Source organism: Convolutriloba macropyga, chromosome 2, assembly GCF_964194025.1.
Source record: "Convolutriloba macropyga chromosome 2, txConMacr16.3, whole genome shotgun sequence".
In the NCBI taxonomy this organism is placed as follows: domain Eukaryota; kingdom Metazoa; phylum Xenacoelomorpha; order Acoela; family Convolutidae; genus Convolutriloba; species Convolutriloba macropyga.
Genome location: NC_134469.1, coordinates 69,183,452 through 69,195,783, shown reverse-complemented (window position 1 = coordinate 69,195,783; position 12,332 = coordinate 69,183,452). Strand labels below are relative to the sequence as shown.

Sequence of the window (12,332 nt, the reverse complement as noted above, 5' to 3'; positions counted from 1 at the left end):
AAATAATTAGATTTCCAATTTGCGAGCGAATTTTGATCTTTCCATTTGGTATTATTCTTTTTTAGCCAGACGTCACATCGCTGTATCCAGTTTTTACGTCCTTTTCAAGCACGGTCAAAAAATTTTTAAAGATTTTTGGTATGTTTTATCGGTCACAATGTGATCGATCTGCTCACTGATACCAGCAAAAGTTCAAGTACGCAAGACAATCTCTGTCATGGTACTAGCAGTTCGTAAACAGTTTCTATGATAGATTTTGTCTTGTTTTTTGAAAACCAAATTCTCTCAATGAGGCAAAACTTTGTAAGCTTAATCCAGTATTTCCGTCACTTTTTTGAAGTTCAATTTTCATTAGTCTTTGTTTTGGCCCCTTTTCGTTTATGACCCATGATTAAACTTCTTCGATTAGGTTATCGCTTCGATGCAATTATTGCAGTTTGCGTAATTGCCAATCTCGAACCCATTAGTCCATACAGTTTTGCTTGTTGTCCGTCGCAATAGCGTTAACAAAAACAGTTTGTTTCTCACCCTCTGTGTAATTGCAAGACAGACATTCAACATGTATGTACTTTACTTGTTGCACTAAACTTGATGTGAAAGTTTTCCTTAGCTATTGTATGCAGATCCCTACCTCTTGGGTATCCCAAAGCTAAGGCTTTATCTAGATGTGGTAGTTCGCCCTAGCTATTGTATGCAGATCCCTACCTCTTGGTTATCCCAAAACTAAGGCTTCCAAAATCATTTTCTTCATTTCGGATACAGCACTCTTCAACTCTGTACTTTTTAATCTGTTGTAACCCGCAAAGATGTTTTTTTAGAACATAAAACAAATTTTCGATATTACCCCACAACATTTAGGAGGGCAATGAAAGTCTTTGATAGGTTTTGCATTCTTTTTACCGCTCTTTTTTCCCCGGTTGACCTCCACTCCAGTCTTGTATGTAAATGTCCCAGGAAGCTCAGGCGCTTTTGAAAGAAAAATCCTTGATCCTCTAGTTTTTTTATCCATTCTCTGCTGAACGTTGGAAAATCAGTTCGAACGTTTTTCAGAGGTTTTTGGAAATTTCTCTCAGAAATGACAATTAATCTAGATAGACTAGAGCAGTTTCATGAGAGAAGCCAGCAAAAGTTGGTTCTTTTAGATTTTGGAAAAATTCTTGCGCTCAGAGTTTCAACATGTAGTAATTTTTATGTTTGGCAATTACAAAACAAAATGCCTTCAACGAGGGAAATGTTTGTATGTTGAATTCAGGATTTTTGTTACTCCTTGGAAACTTTTGTTGTCATTTGTGTTTGTTTTTGCCCCTTTTTGTTTATGATCTCTTTTTGTTTCGAGTAGGTTGTCACATTGATGCAATTATTGCAGTTTAAATCTCTGCAATTTGTGTAATTGCCAACCTCAACCACAATAGTTGATATTGTCTTGCTCATTGCCCATCATAATAGCGTTAACAGAAACTGCTGATTCCTCATATCCTGTGTTTGTTTACGAAGTGTTCAGGTAAAAGTTTTCCTCCAGAGATACACAAGTTTCATCAATTTAAGGTAACAGCCCGCATGCTTTCTCTATTTGTTTGTATAGACCACAAAAATCTTTAACTAAACGATAGTTTCTGTTTTTTCAGTACCAGTAATGATGGTGCTGCAAAAGTGGACAATTGGTTGTGCTGACTCGATTACGTCTTCTCTTTCCAAATCTTCAATAATCTTCTTGATGTTTTTTCTCAAAACTCAAGCTGCCATATGCACGTTCGCATAACGTAGCATCTTTTTAATTGTGTTTTATGATAAATTTATTCATAACATTATTTAACTCTTCTTCTGATATACTTCAATTTCTTAACTTCGTATCCTGTTTACAATTTTCCTCAATACATTTGCTTACAACTCTTTGTTTTGTGGCTTTTCTCTGTTTTTGCAACTTTTGTTTGTAACGGTTTTTAAGTATTCTGGTTAGACCCAGAAAAGGACTCAATTTCTCCCTCTGAAATTTTGTTTGCCTTCACTTTTCATTTTAGGGTTTCATGTTATGATTCCATAGCTTCATTCTCAAATGTTTTGTTTATAGCATTTAGGGTTTGTTATCATTCTCGGCTTCAGGCTGATCTTCTAATTTTATATTATCTTCAATCTCTGCAGATGGTTATGTCTCAAATATATCATCATTGTCTGAGTAAAGTTACGGCTTCTCACCACTTACTGAATTGATCTCCGATAATGAATATGTACTTCTTTCCATGAGACTCGGAAACTTACGTTTTATCCTGAGAGACACTTCACAAAAAGAATTATTAGATTTCCAGATTGAGAGCGACTGTCGATCTATCCAATTGGTACGGTTTTTTATTAGGCAGACATCACAAAGTTTTATCAAATTCCTTACCTCCTTTTTATAACGTTCAAAACAGTTTTTTCCAACCCCTTGGTATGTTTTCACGATTCCATTTTGACCTGCTCTAAGAGTTCAGCAAAAGTTCAATTACGTGAGACAATCTCTCTCCCATGGTACTAGCAGTTCGTTAGCAGTTTCTAAGATAGATTTTGTTTTATATTTTCAATGAGGCGAAAGTTTGTATGCTGAATCCTGTGTTTTTAGTCACTCCTTGGAAACTCATTATCTCATTTGTATTTTTCTTGGCCCCTGTTTGTTTATGACGCATCAGTAAATCTCTTCGAATATGTGGTTACTTTGATGCAACTATTGCAAGTTTTTTCTCCGCAATTTGTGTAAATGCCAACCTCGAATCCAATAGTCGATACTGTTTGGCTTTTTGTCCATCGCAATAGCGTTAACAAATGTTTGTTCTTCATCTTCTATGTAATTGCAAGACAGACATTCAACATGTAAGTATTTACTTGTTGCTCTAAACTTGATGTCAAAATTCTCCGTAGCTATTGTATGCAGGTCCCTATCACTTGGCTATCTCAAAACTAAGGCTTCCAAAATATTTTTCTTCGTTCCGGATACCGCACTCTTCCACTCTGTACTCTTTAATACATTGTAACCTGCAGAGATGTTCTTTTTTTTAGATCCTAAAATAAATTTTGGATATTACCCCACAAACATTTAGGTTTTCAGAGAGGATAGGTTTTGCATATAAGTGCCTCAGGAAGCTCAAGCGCTCTTGAAAACAAAATACTTGATCCTCTAATTTTTTAACCATTCTCTGCTGAACGTTGGAAACTAGTTCTAATGTTTATCAGAGGTTCTTGGAAATTTTTCTCAGACAACTGGACAGCAGGCTCACAACCATGCTTTTGCCTTGGATCACTTGATTTCATAAAATTGTGGCTTCATACCACTTACTGAATTGATCTCCGATAAAAAATGTACTTCTTACCCGTATATTTCCCAAAAAGAATTTTTAGTTTTTCAATTTGCGATCAAATGTCGATCTTCTTGTTTGGTATCATTTTTGTTAGACAGATGTCACGGCGTTTTATACAATTCTTTACGCCCTTTTTATGCATGGTCAATAGAATCTTTTGAAGCTTTTTGCTATGTTTTATCGACCCAATGTGACCTGCTATATGAATCCAGCAAAAGTTCAAGTACGAGAGACAGTCTGTGCCATGGTACTAGCAGTTCGTAAACAGTTTCTAAGATAGGTTTTGTTTAGTATTTACAAAACAAAACCCTTTCAATGAGGTAAAAGTTTATATGCTTAATCCAGTGTTTCCGTTACTCCTTGAAACTCTTTGTATTTGTCTTGGCCCTTGTTTGTTTATGACCCATGAGTAAACCTCTTCGAGTATGTGGTTAGTTTGATGCGATTATTGCCGTTTTAATCTCTGCAGTTTGTGTAATTGCCAACTCCGACCCCAAAATCGATATTGTCTTGCTCATTGTCCATCGCAATAGCCTTAGCAGAAACTGCTTGTTCCTTTTCTACATATTTTCAGACTTTCAACATGTAGTATATTTCTTGTTGAAGTGTTGAAGTAGAAGTTTCCCTTCTGAGATACAGAAGCTTCATCAGTTCGCTGTAACAGCCAGCACGTTTTCTCTGTATGTTTGTAAAATTTTTTCATTATCATTATTGATGGTGCTGCAAAATTGGACAATTGGTTGTGCTGGTTCGACTACGTCTTCTCTTTCCATATCCTCAAAAATCTTCTTTCTGTTTTTTTCTCAAAACTCAAGCTGCCATATGCACGTTCGCATTACGTAGCATCTTTTTAATTTTATTTTATGATAAATTTCTTCATAACATCAAATATCAAGAAACACAAATCGCTCGCTTCAAACAAAATGGTACTCCGCCAGAATGTGCTTCAGACAAACTGTTAATTTTTTGGAGTCTTTTGTTTTTTTCTGAAATTTCTCCAAACAAAAACATCATCAGCGTCCTGTTGGTTGAAGAACTCTTCTTCTGATATACTTCCTTTTCTTAATTTACATTCCTGTTCAATTTTTCCTCGGTACGTTTTGCTTAAAATTTGTTTTTTGTGGCTATTCTCTGGCTTCGCAAACTTTGTTTGTACTACTTTTAGTATTCTCTTTAGGCCCCGAAGAGGATTCAATTCTTCCCTGTCATTTTAATTGGCTTCACTTGTCATTTAAGGTTTTCATGATCTAATTCTTTAGTTTCATTCTCAAACTTTTCATTCATAGCAATTAGCGGGTTGCTGTCATTCTCAGCTTTAGGCTGATCTTCTAATTTTAGATTACCTTCAGTCTCTGCAGATAATTGTGTATCAAATGTATCATTATTGTCTGAGTTGTGCAATTAGATAATATAGTCCTCCTTATATCTTGTCTCTTTTTTTGAGTCTCAGGCGTAAATGATTTTTTCTTGTGTTGCTCAGTCTAAATTAACTGCAACCACAATAAGTTTTCTGGCCCTCCCGATTAACGTCCAAAACAGCTGATGCTTTTCCTGCAGCATATCGCATTGATAATAAATTTATTACAATCTGTGGTGTTTCCTAGACGCCTTCTATATGTAAAGACAGTGGAAAACCAAATAATCTCACACGCTAAGTTGTAATTTGTTATACTATTGGTTGATGATTGATCGACCATTATTAAATAAAAGTTTGCTTTATTCACATTGGTTTTGGCCCAAGAAATTAGAGGGAGATTCTTCTTTTTTTCGGTTTGTTTTTTCAATCATCTTTTTTCCTGCGGTTTTCCCAGTCATGGTGTTGTAGATTTCATCTGTATTCCAAGTTCGGTGCAATACTACAAAAAATTGTTTACGTGAATGTTTACACTTGTTCACAGTGTAGTTTAACTGGACAACAGGATCTCACTATCACGCTTTTGCCAATGATTTTCTTCTTGATTGCGTAGTTATGGCTTCTCACCACTTACTGAATTGATCTCCGATAAAGAATATGTACTTCTTAACCTGAAACTAGGAAACTTACCCTTTATATTGAGAGATACTTCCCAAAAAAAATTATTAGATTTCCAATTTGCGAGCAGCTGTCGATCTTTTTAGTTGGTAAGGTTCTTAGGCAGACATCACAACTTTATCCAATTCCTTACTTCCTTACAATCACGGCCAAAAAAATTTTTTCCAACCCCTTCGGTATGTTTTCTCGATCCCAATGTGACCTATTCTAGGAGTCCAGCAAAAGTTCAATTACGTAAGACATTCTCTCTCATGGTACTAGCAGTTCGTAAACAGTTTCCAATATAGATTTTGTTTTGTATTTTTTTTAGAAAAAATCCCTTCATTTAGACAAAAGTTTTGATGCTGAATCCAGTGTTTTCGTCAGTCCTTGAAAACTCAATTTTTCATTTGTATTTGACTTGGCCTGTTTTTTTTATGACTCATGAGTGAACTTCTGTGAGTAGGTCGCATTTTGACGCGATTGTTGCAGTTTTAATCTCTGCAATTTGCGTGTTCGTCAACTTCGACACCAATAATCGATTTTGTATTGCTCGTCGTCCAACGCAAAAGCGTTAACAAAAGCGTTTCTTCATCTTGTGTTTATTCACAACAAACTTTCAATTTGTAGTATTTCCTTTTTTGGAGTGAATGCTTCTCCAGAGACACAGAAGCTTCATCGGTTCGCTGTAACAGTCAGCACCTTTTCTCCATTTGATTGTATAGACTACAAAAATCTACAACTAAACGATACTTTCTGTCCTTTTCTGTACCAGTAGAGATGGTGCTGCACAATTGAAATGGATTGGTTTGACTAATTTTTTTCGCTCCAAGTTTTCAATAGTCTTTTCCAAGGATTTTTCTAAAAACTATGCTGCCGTTTGTATGTCCAAAGGGCGCAGCAACTTTTTAAAATTTGTTTTATATTAGATGTGGTCATCACATCCCAAATCAAGAAACACAAATAGCAAGTTTTGCCAGACACAAACATATTGGTACCCCATCACAAGTGCTCCAGAAGAACTAACGATTCCTTCGCAGACCAACGTTTCTTTCTGCACAATCCTTAAACAAAGAGATCATCAGTGTCCTCTGTATTGAAGTACTCTTCTTCCTGTAAAGTGGAAGAATGCTTCAGTTTCAAAAGCAGCTGTTTTATTTGGCTGCTAGAACCAATAATTTATTTTTTTGGTTGCTAGATGTACTTAATTTTTGTATCTTTGGATCCCGCTCAAAATTTTCTTCGTTTTTTTGTTTAGAAATTTTTTCTTGTGGCCTTTTGGTCCGGTTTTGCAGTTTTTGTTTGTGCCGCTTTTTTTCTGTTCTTTTTAGGCCGCGAAGAGAATGCACTTCCTCCCTCTGCAAATTTTTTGCCTTCTCTGCCATTTAGAAGTTTCAAGCTCTGATTTCTTAACTTAATTCTGAATTGTTTTGTTCTTAGCATTTAGCTGGTTGTTATCATTCTCAGCGTCAGGCTAATCTTCTAATATCAGATTACTTTCAATCTCTGGAGATGATTATGTCTCAATTATATCATCATTGTCTGAGTTTTGCAATTAGATAATTTAGTCCGCCTTATTTCTTATTTTTTTCGTTTTGCCTGAGTCTCATGCGTCAATGATTTTTCTCGCGTTGCTCAGTCTATACTAACTGCAACCAAAATAAACTTTTCGGCGTGCCCGATCATTATTCAAAATTTTTTGCAACAGCTGATGCGTTCCCTGCAGCATATTCCCTTGATATCAGATTTAATAAGTTATCTATGGTGTTTTTTAGATGCCTTCTATATGTAGAGACAGTGGAAAACCAAATAACCACACACGCTGAATTGTAATTTGTTTCATAATTGGTTGATGATCGGTCGACCATTATAAAAAAAATGAGATTTAATCGCGGTTGTTTTGGCCTAAGGATTTGAAGAGACATTCTTTTATGTTCGGTTTGTTCTTTCAATCATCTTGTTCCCTTGTGGTTTTTCCATGTTTGGTGTTTTGGATTTCATCTGTATTCCTGGTTCAGTGCAATAATACAGAAAACTGTTGACGTGAATGTTTACACTTGGTCACAGTGTAGTTCAAGTGAACAGCAGGACCTCACTATCATGCTTTTGCCTTGGATCACTTGATTACATAAAATTGTGGCTTCATACCACTTACTGAATTGATCTCCGATAAAAAGTATGTACTTTCACCCTGAAACTGTGAAAATTAACCCTTACATTTAGAGATGCTTCCCAAAAAGTTTTTATTGGTTTTCCAATTTGCGAGCGAATGTCGATCTTTTCATTTGGTATCATCATTTGTTAGGCAGACGTCACAGCGTTTTATACAATTCTTTACGTCCCTTTTCATGCATGGTCAATAAAATCTTTTGAAGTCTTTTTATATGTTTTCCCGATACCAATGTGACCTGCTCTAAGAGTTCATCAAAATTTCAAGTAACTGAGACACTGTTACTCAAGTAACTGTGGTACGTGCAGTTTGTAAACAGTTTCTAAGATAGGTTGTGTTTGGTTTTTACAAAACAAATTCCTTTTAATGAGGTAAAAGTTTGTATGCAGAATCCAGTGTTTCCGTCATTTCTTGGAAGCTCAATTTTTTTGTCTTTGTTTTGGCCCCTTTTGTTTATGACGCATGGGTAAACATCTTCAAGAAGGTTGTCGCTTTGATGCAATTGTTGCACTTTAAATCTCTGCAAATTGTGTATTTGTCAACCTTGACACCAAAAATCAATAATTTCTTGCTCGTCGTCCATCGCAATGGCGTTAACAAAAACTGTTTCTTCTTCATCTTATGTTTTTGCATGTCAGGTCTTCAACATGTAGCATTTACTTTGTTGAAGTGAAAGTTTCAACAGAGATACAGAAGCTTCATTGGTTCGCGGTAACATCCAGCATGTTTTCTCTGTTTGTTTCTATACACCACAAAAATCTGCAACTAAGCGATATTTTCTGCCCTTTTCAGTACCAGTAAACATGGTGCTGCACAATTGGAATGTGTTGTTTCGACTAAGCTGTCACGCTCAAAGTTTTCAATAATCTTCTCCAAGGATTTTTCTGAACACTAATGCCGCCATATTTACGTTCGAAGGGCGCAGCAATTTTTGCAAAATTTTTTTTATAATAAATGTGCTCACAACGTCCCAAATCAATAAACACAAAGAGCTAGCTTTGCCACATACAAACATAGTGGTACTCCATCACAGGTGCTCCAGAACCACTAAATTAGTTTTTTTGGCGGCTAGATGTACAGAATTTTTAGATGTACAGAATTTTTGTATCTTCGGATCCCGTTCAAAATTTTCATCGGTATTTTTGTTTAGAACTATTTTCTTGTGGCCTTTTATCCGGTTTCGCAGTTTTTGTTTGTGCCGCTCGCTTTTTTTCTGTTCTTTTTAGGCCGCAAAGAATATCCAGTTCCTCCCTCTGGAACTTTTATACCTTCTCTGCCATTAAGAAATTTCTAACTCTGATTTCTTAACTTCATTCTCAAACTTTTTGTTCAAAGCATTTAGCTGGTTATTATCATTCTCTGCTTCAGGTTGATCTTTTAAATTTAGATTATCTTCAATTTCTGCTGATGGTTAAGTCTCAATTATTTTATCATTGTCTGAATGTGAAAATAGATAAATTAGTGGCCGCTGTTTTTGCAACCGAAAGACGTGATGGTAGGGTAGGGGACCCGCCCGGTCTAGAATACGAAACCTATATAACCCGATTAAAAAAATCGAGATCTCAAAAACTTTGCTGTAATTTTTCCTAATTTTTGCATGCGTTCCAGAATCAGCGAGAAAATGAAAAGTCCCTTAGTAAAATTTACAATTATAAATCTCTTTCATGGGTTTTTGGGCAAAATTAGGGTTAAATTTTGCCCTAATTTTGAAACTTTTCGCTATTTCTCTTTTTGTGTTAACTTTTACGCCTTTTTTCGTAAGGTTGAAGTATAATGAATTTTAGTTGCAGTTTCGTCAGCGTTAACGGTTTTCTGTTATTTTTTTCAGAAAAAGAACATATTTTACCCATTTTTAAGCATTTTTTTAAGCAACTTTTAAGCAATTTTCTTTTTCTCACAAATTTTTGACCTTTTTTCATTTCTTTCATCATAGGGAACTTTGTCTGCCGTGGAAAATCATATCGGTTGTAATGGAGTATTGGTGAAAAAATTGAAAATTTGAAAAAAAAATCAAAAAAACAATTTTTTCCAAAAATTTTTTTCTTTTTTTTGAACGTTTTTCTAACGTCAAAATTTTGAAGTTTTTTAATTAAAATTTTTCAAAAAATCCTAATGCTCTCGTCTTTTGTGAAATGCAGACCCAACTTTAGTTCATAGGACTTCTAATTGGCCTTTACGGAAGATTGCTAAAGGTTGCTACCTTTGAAACCTTAACCTTTAGCAATCTTCCGTAAAGGCCAATTAGAAGTCCTATGAACTATAGTTGGGTCTGCATTTCAAACAAGACAAAAGCATTAGGATTTTTTGAAAAATTTTAATTAAAAAAACTTCAGTTTTTTGACCCAAAAGTTTTCAAATTTTTTCTAAGGGCAAAAATTGAAAATTTTGGAATTTTTTGATCGCGAAAATTGTGTTCCCTAGATCTAATTCCTTCACTTTCAGTGCTTTTGGCCTTTTGAAAATGCAAAATTTGGAAAATAAGTAAAAACTTTTAAATTATGGCACTTTGATCACTTTGTATACTTTCGCTAGAAAATTACACTGGGCATGCATGGGGGCTTGCACCACATCATGTCCCTACTGAGAGTCAGAAACTGATTTCGAGCCTTAGTTTTTTCCCCATCCTTGAGAAACATTGTTTTTAAAAATTTTGCGGTGTTCAATCTGGAATTTGGCTGAAATACGAGAGCAGGTTAGCGCACAAAGGGCGCTACCATTCTCTTTTCCACTCACTCACAACAATATAATGACAGCGGCAAAACGCCTCCGAGGACACATTAGTAAAGCACGACAACGTGTCCTAGAGGGGCCACTAATGATTCTAGGTCCTCCTTAACTCTTGTTTTGTTTGTTTTGCTTGAGTCAAAGGCGTAAATCTTTTTTCTCGTGTTGCTCAGTCCATACTTACTGCAACCATGATAAGTTTTCTGACCATCCCGATAAACATCCAAAAACTTTTGCAAAAAACTGTTGCATTTCCTGCAATATAGCCCCTCGATTTTAGATTTACTACTGTCTGTGGTGTTTTTAGATGCCATCTATATGTAGAGACAGTGGAAAACCAATTAAACACACACGCTGAGTGGTAACTTTTTACACCGTTGGTTGATGCTCTGTCGGCTATTTTTAAGAAAAAGTGTTTACTCACGGTGGTTTTGGCCTATGAAATGGGAGATACATTCTTTTATGGTTCGGTTTGTTCCTTTAATCATCGCGTACCCTTGAGGCTTTCCCACGTCTGGTGTTGTTGACATCATCTGTAATACTAGTTCAGTGCAATACAACAAAAAAAAATTGACGTTGATGTTTTCTCTTGGTCGCAGTGTAGTTTAACTGGACAGCAGTAACTCACTATCAAGCTTTTGCCATGGATTTTCTTAATTACGAGAAATAATGGCTTCATACCACATACTGAGTTGACCTCCGGTAAAAAAAATGTACTTCTTGCCTGAGACTCTGAACTTTTATCCTTATATTTAGAGAAGCTTCCTAAAAAAGAGTTTCCAGATTTCTAATTCGCGAGCGAATGTCGGTCTTTCCGCTTGATAATTTTCTTTGTTTGTTAAACGTCTTATACGATGCGTTTTATACAATTCTTTTTGTCCTGTTTTTTGCACGGTCAATAAAATCTTTTCATGCTTTTTGCTATGTTTTATTGGTCCCAATGCGACCTGCTCTAAGAGTTCAGCAAAAATGCAAGTGCCTGAGATACTCCCTCTCATGGTACTCGCAGTTCGTAAACAGTTTCTAAGATTGGTTTTGTTCGGTAATTACAAAACAAAATCCCTTCAATGAGGTAAAAGTTTGTTTGCTGAATCCAGTGTTGTCGTCACTCTTTGGAAGCCCATTTTTTTAAAATTTTTTTGTTTTGGCCCTTTTTGTTTATAACCCATGAATAAATTTTTTTGAGTAGGTTGTCACTCTGATGCAATTATTGTAAATTTAATCTCTGCAATTTGTGTTTTTGCCAAACACGACACCAAAAATTGATATTGTCTGGCTCGTCGTCCATCGCTTTGGCGTTAACAAAAACTATTATCTCCTCATCTTGTGCTTTTGCCAGACAGACCTTCAACATGCAGTATTCCTCTGTTGAAGAGGAAGTTTCTTCAGAGCTACAGAAGCTTCATGGGTTCTCGGTAACAGCCAGCACGTGTTCTCTATTTGTTTGTGTAGACCACAAAAATCTGCAACTAAGCGATAGTTTCTGACTTTTTCAGCACCAGCAAAAATGGTGCTGCGAAATTGGAATGTGTTGATTCAACCAAGTTGTCTCGCTCCAAGTTTTCAAAAATCTTTACCATGGATTTTCCTGAAAACCTGTCCAATAAAATCTTTCTAAGCCCTCTGGAATGTTTTTTCGATCCCAATGAGACCTGCGCTAGGATCCAATAGTTCAAACGGTTGATACATTCTCTTGACTTGCATCAACATTACAAAGGGAACCGTTCCTCAGCAGTATGCCTGTGTCTCTCTGACAGATTAACAATTTTCCTATTTGGTCTACGAATCATTCAATTCTCAGCCCTCTGGAATGTTTTTTCGATCCCAATAAGACCTGCTCTAGGAGTCAATAGTTCAAACGCGTGGTACATTTTCTTGCCCTGCAACAACATTACAAAGGGAACATTCCCTCAGCAATATGCCTGTGTCTCTCTGACAGATTAACAATTTTCCTATTTGGTCTACGAATCATGCAATTCTAAGCCCTCTTGAATGTTTTTTCGATCCCAATGAGATCTGCTCTAGAAAACATGCAATAGTTTGAACGCGTGGTACATTCTATTGACCTGCTACAACATTACAAATGGAACCCCTCGTC

The 12,332-nt window shown here is 35.9% G+C and overlaps 1 protein-coding gene across 2 annotated transcripts in view; it reads right to left on the bottom strand.

Annotated features, from left to right (window-relative positions):
- Nucleotides 1-12,332, bottom strand: part of LOC142334656 (ubiquitin-conjugating enzyme E2-18 kDa-like) — a 174,383-nt gene that overhangs the window by 45,654 nt on the left and 116,397 nt on the right. The window contains exon 1 of one of the 2 annotated variants that reach the window (XM_075382866.1): nt 7,086-7,097. The exons of the other annotated variant lie outside the window; for it this stretch is intronic. The gene's annotated coding sequence lies outside the window, so the exon portion shown is untranslated. Of the gene's footprint in view, nt 1-7,085; nt 7,098-12,332 lie in introns of those variants that run through there. 2 annotated transcript variants of the gene reach the window in all.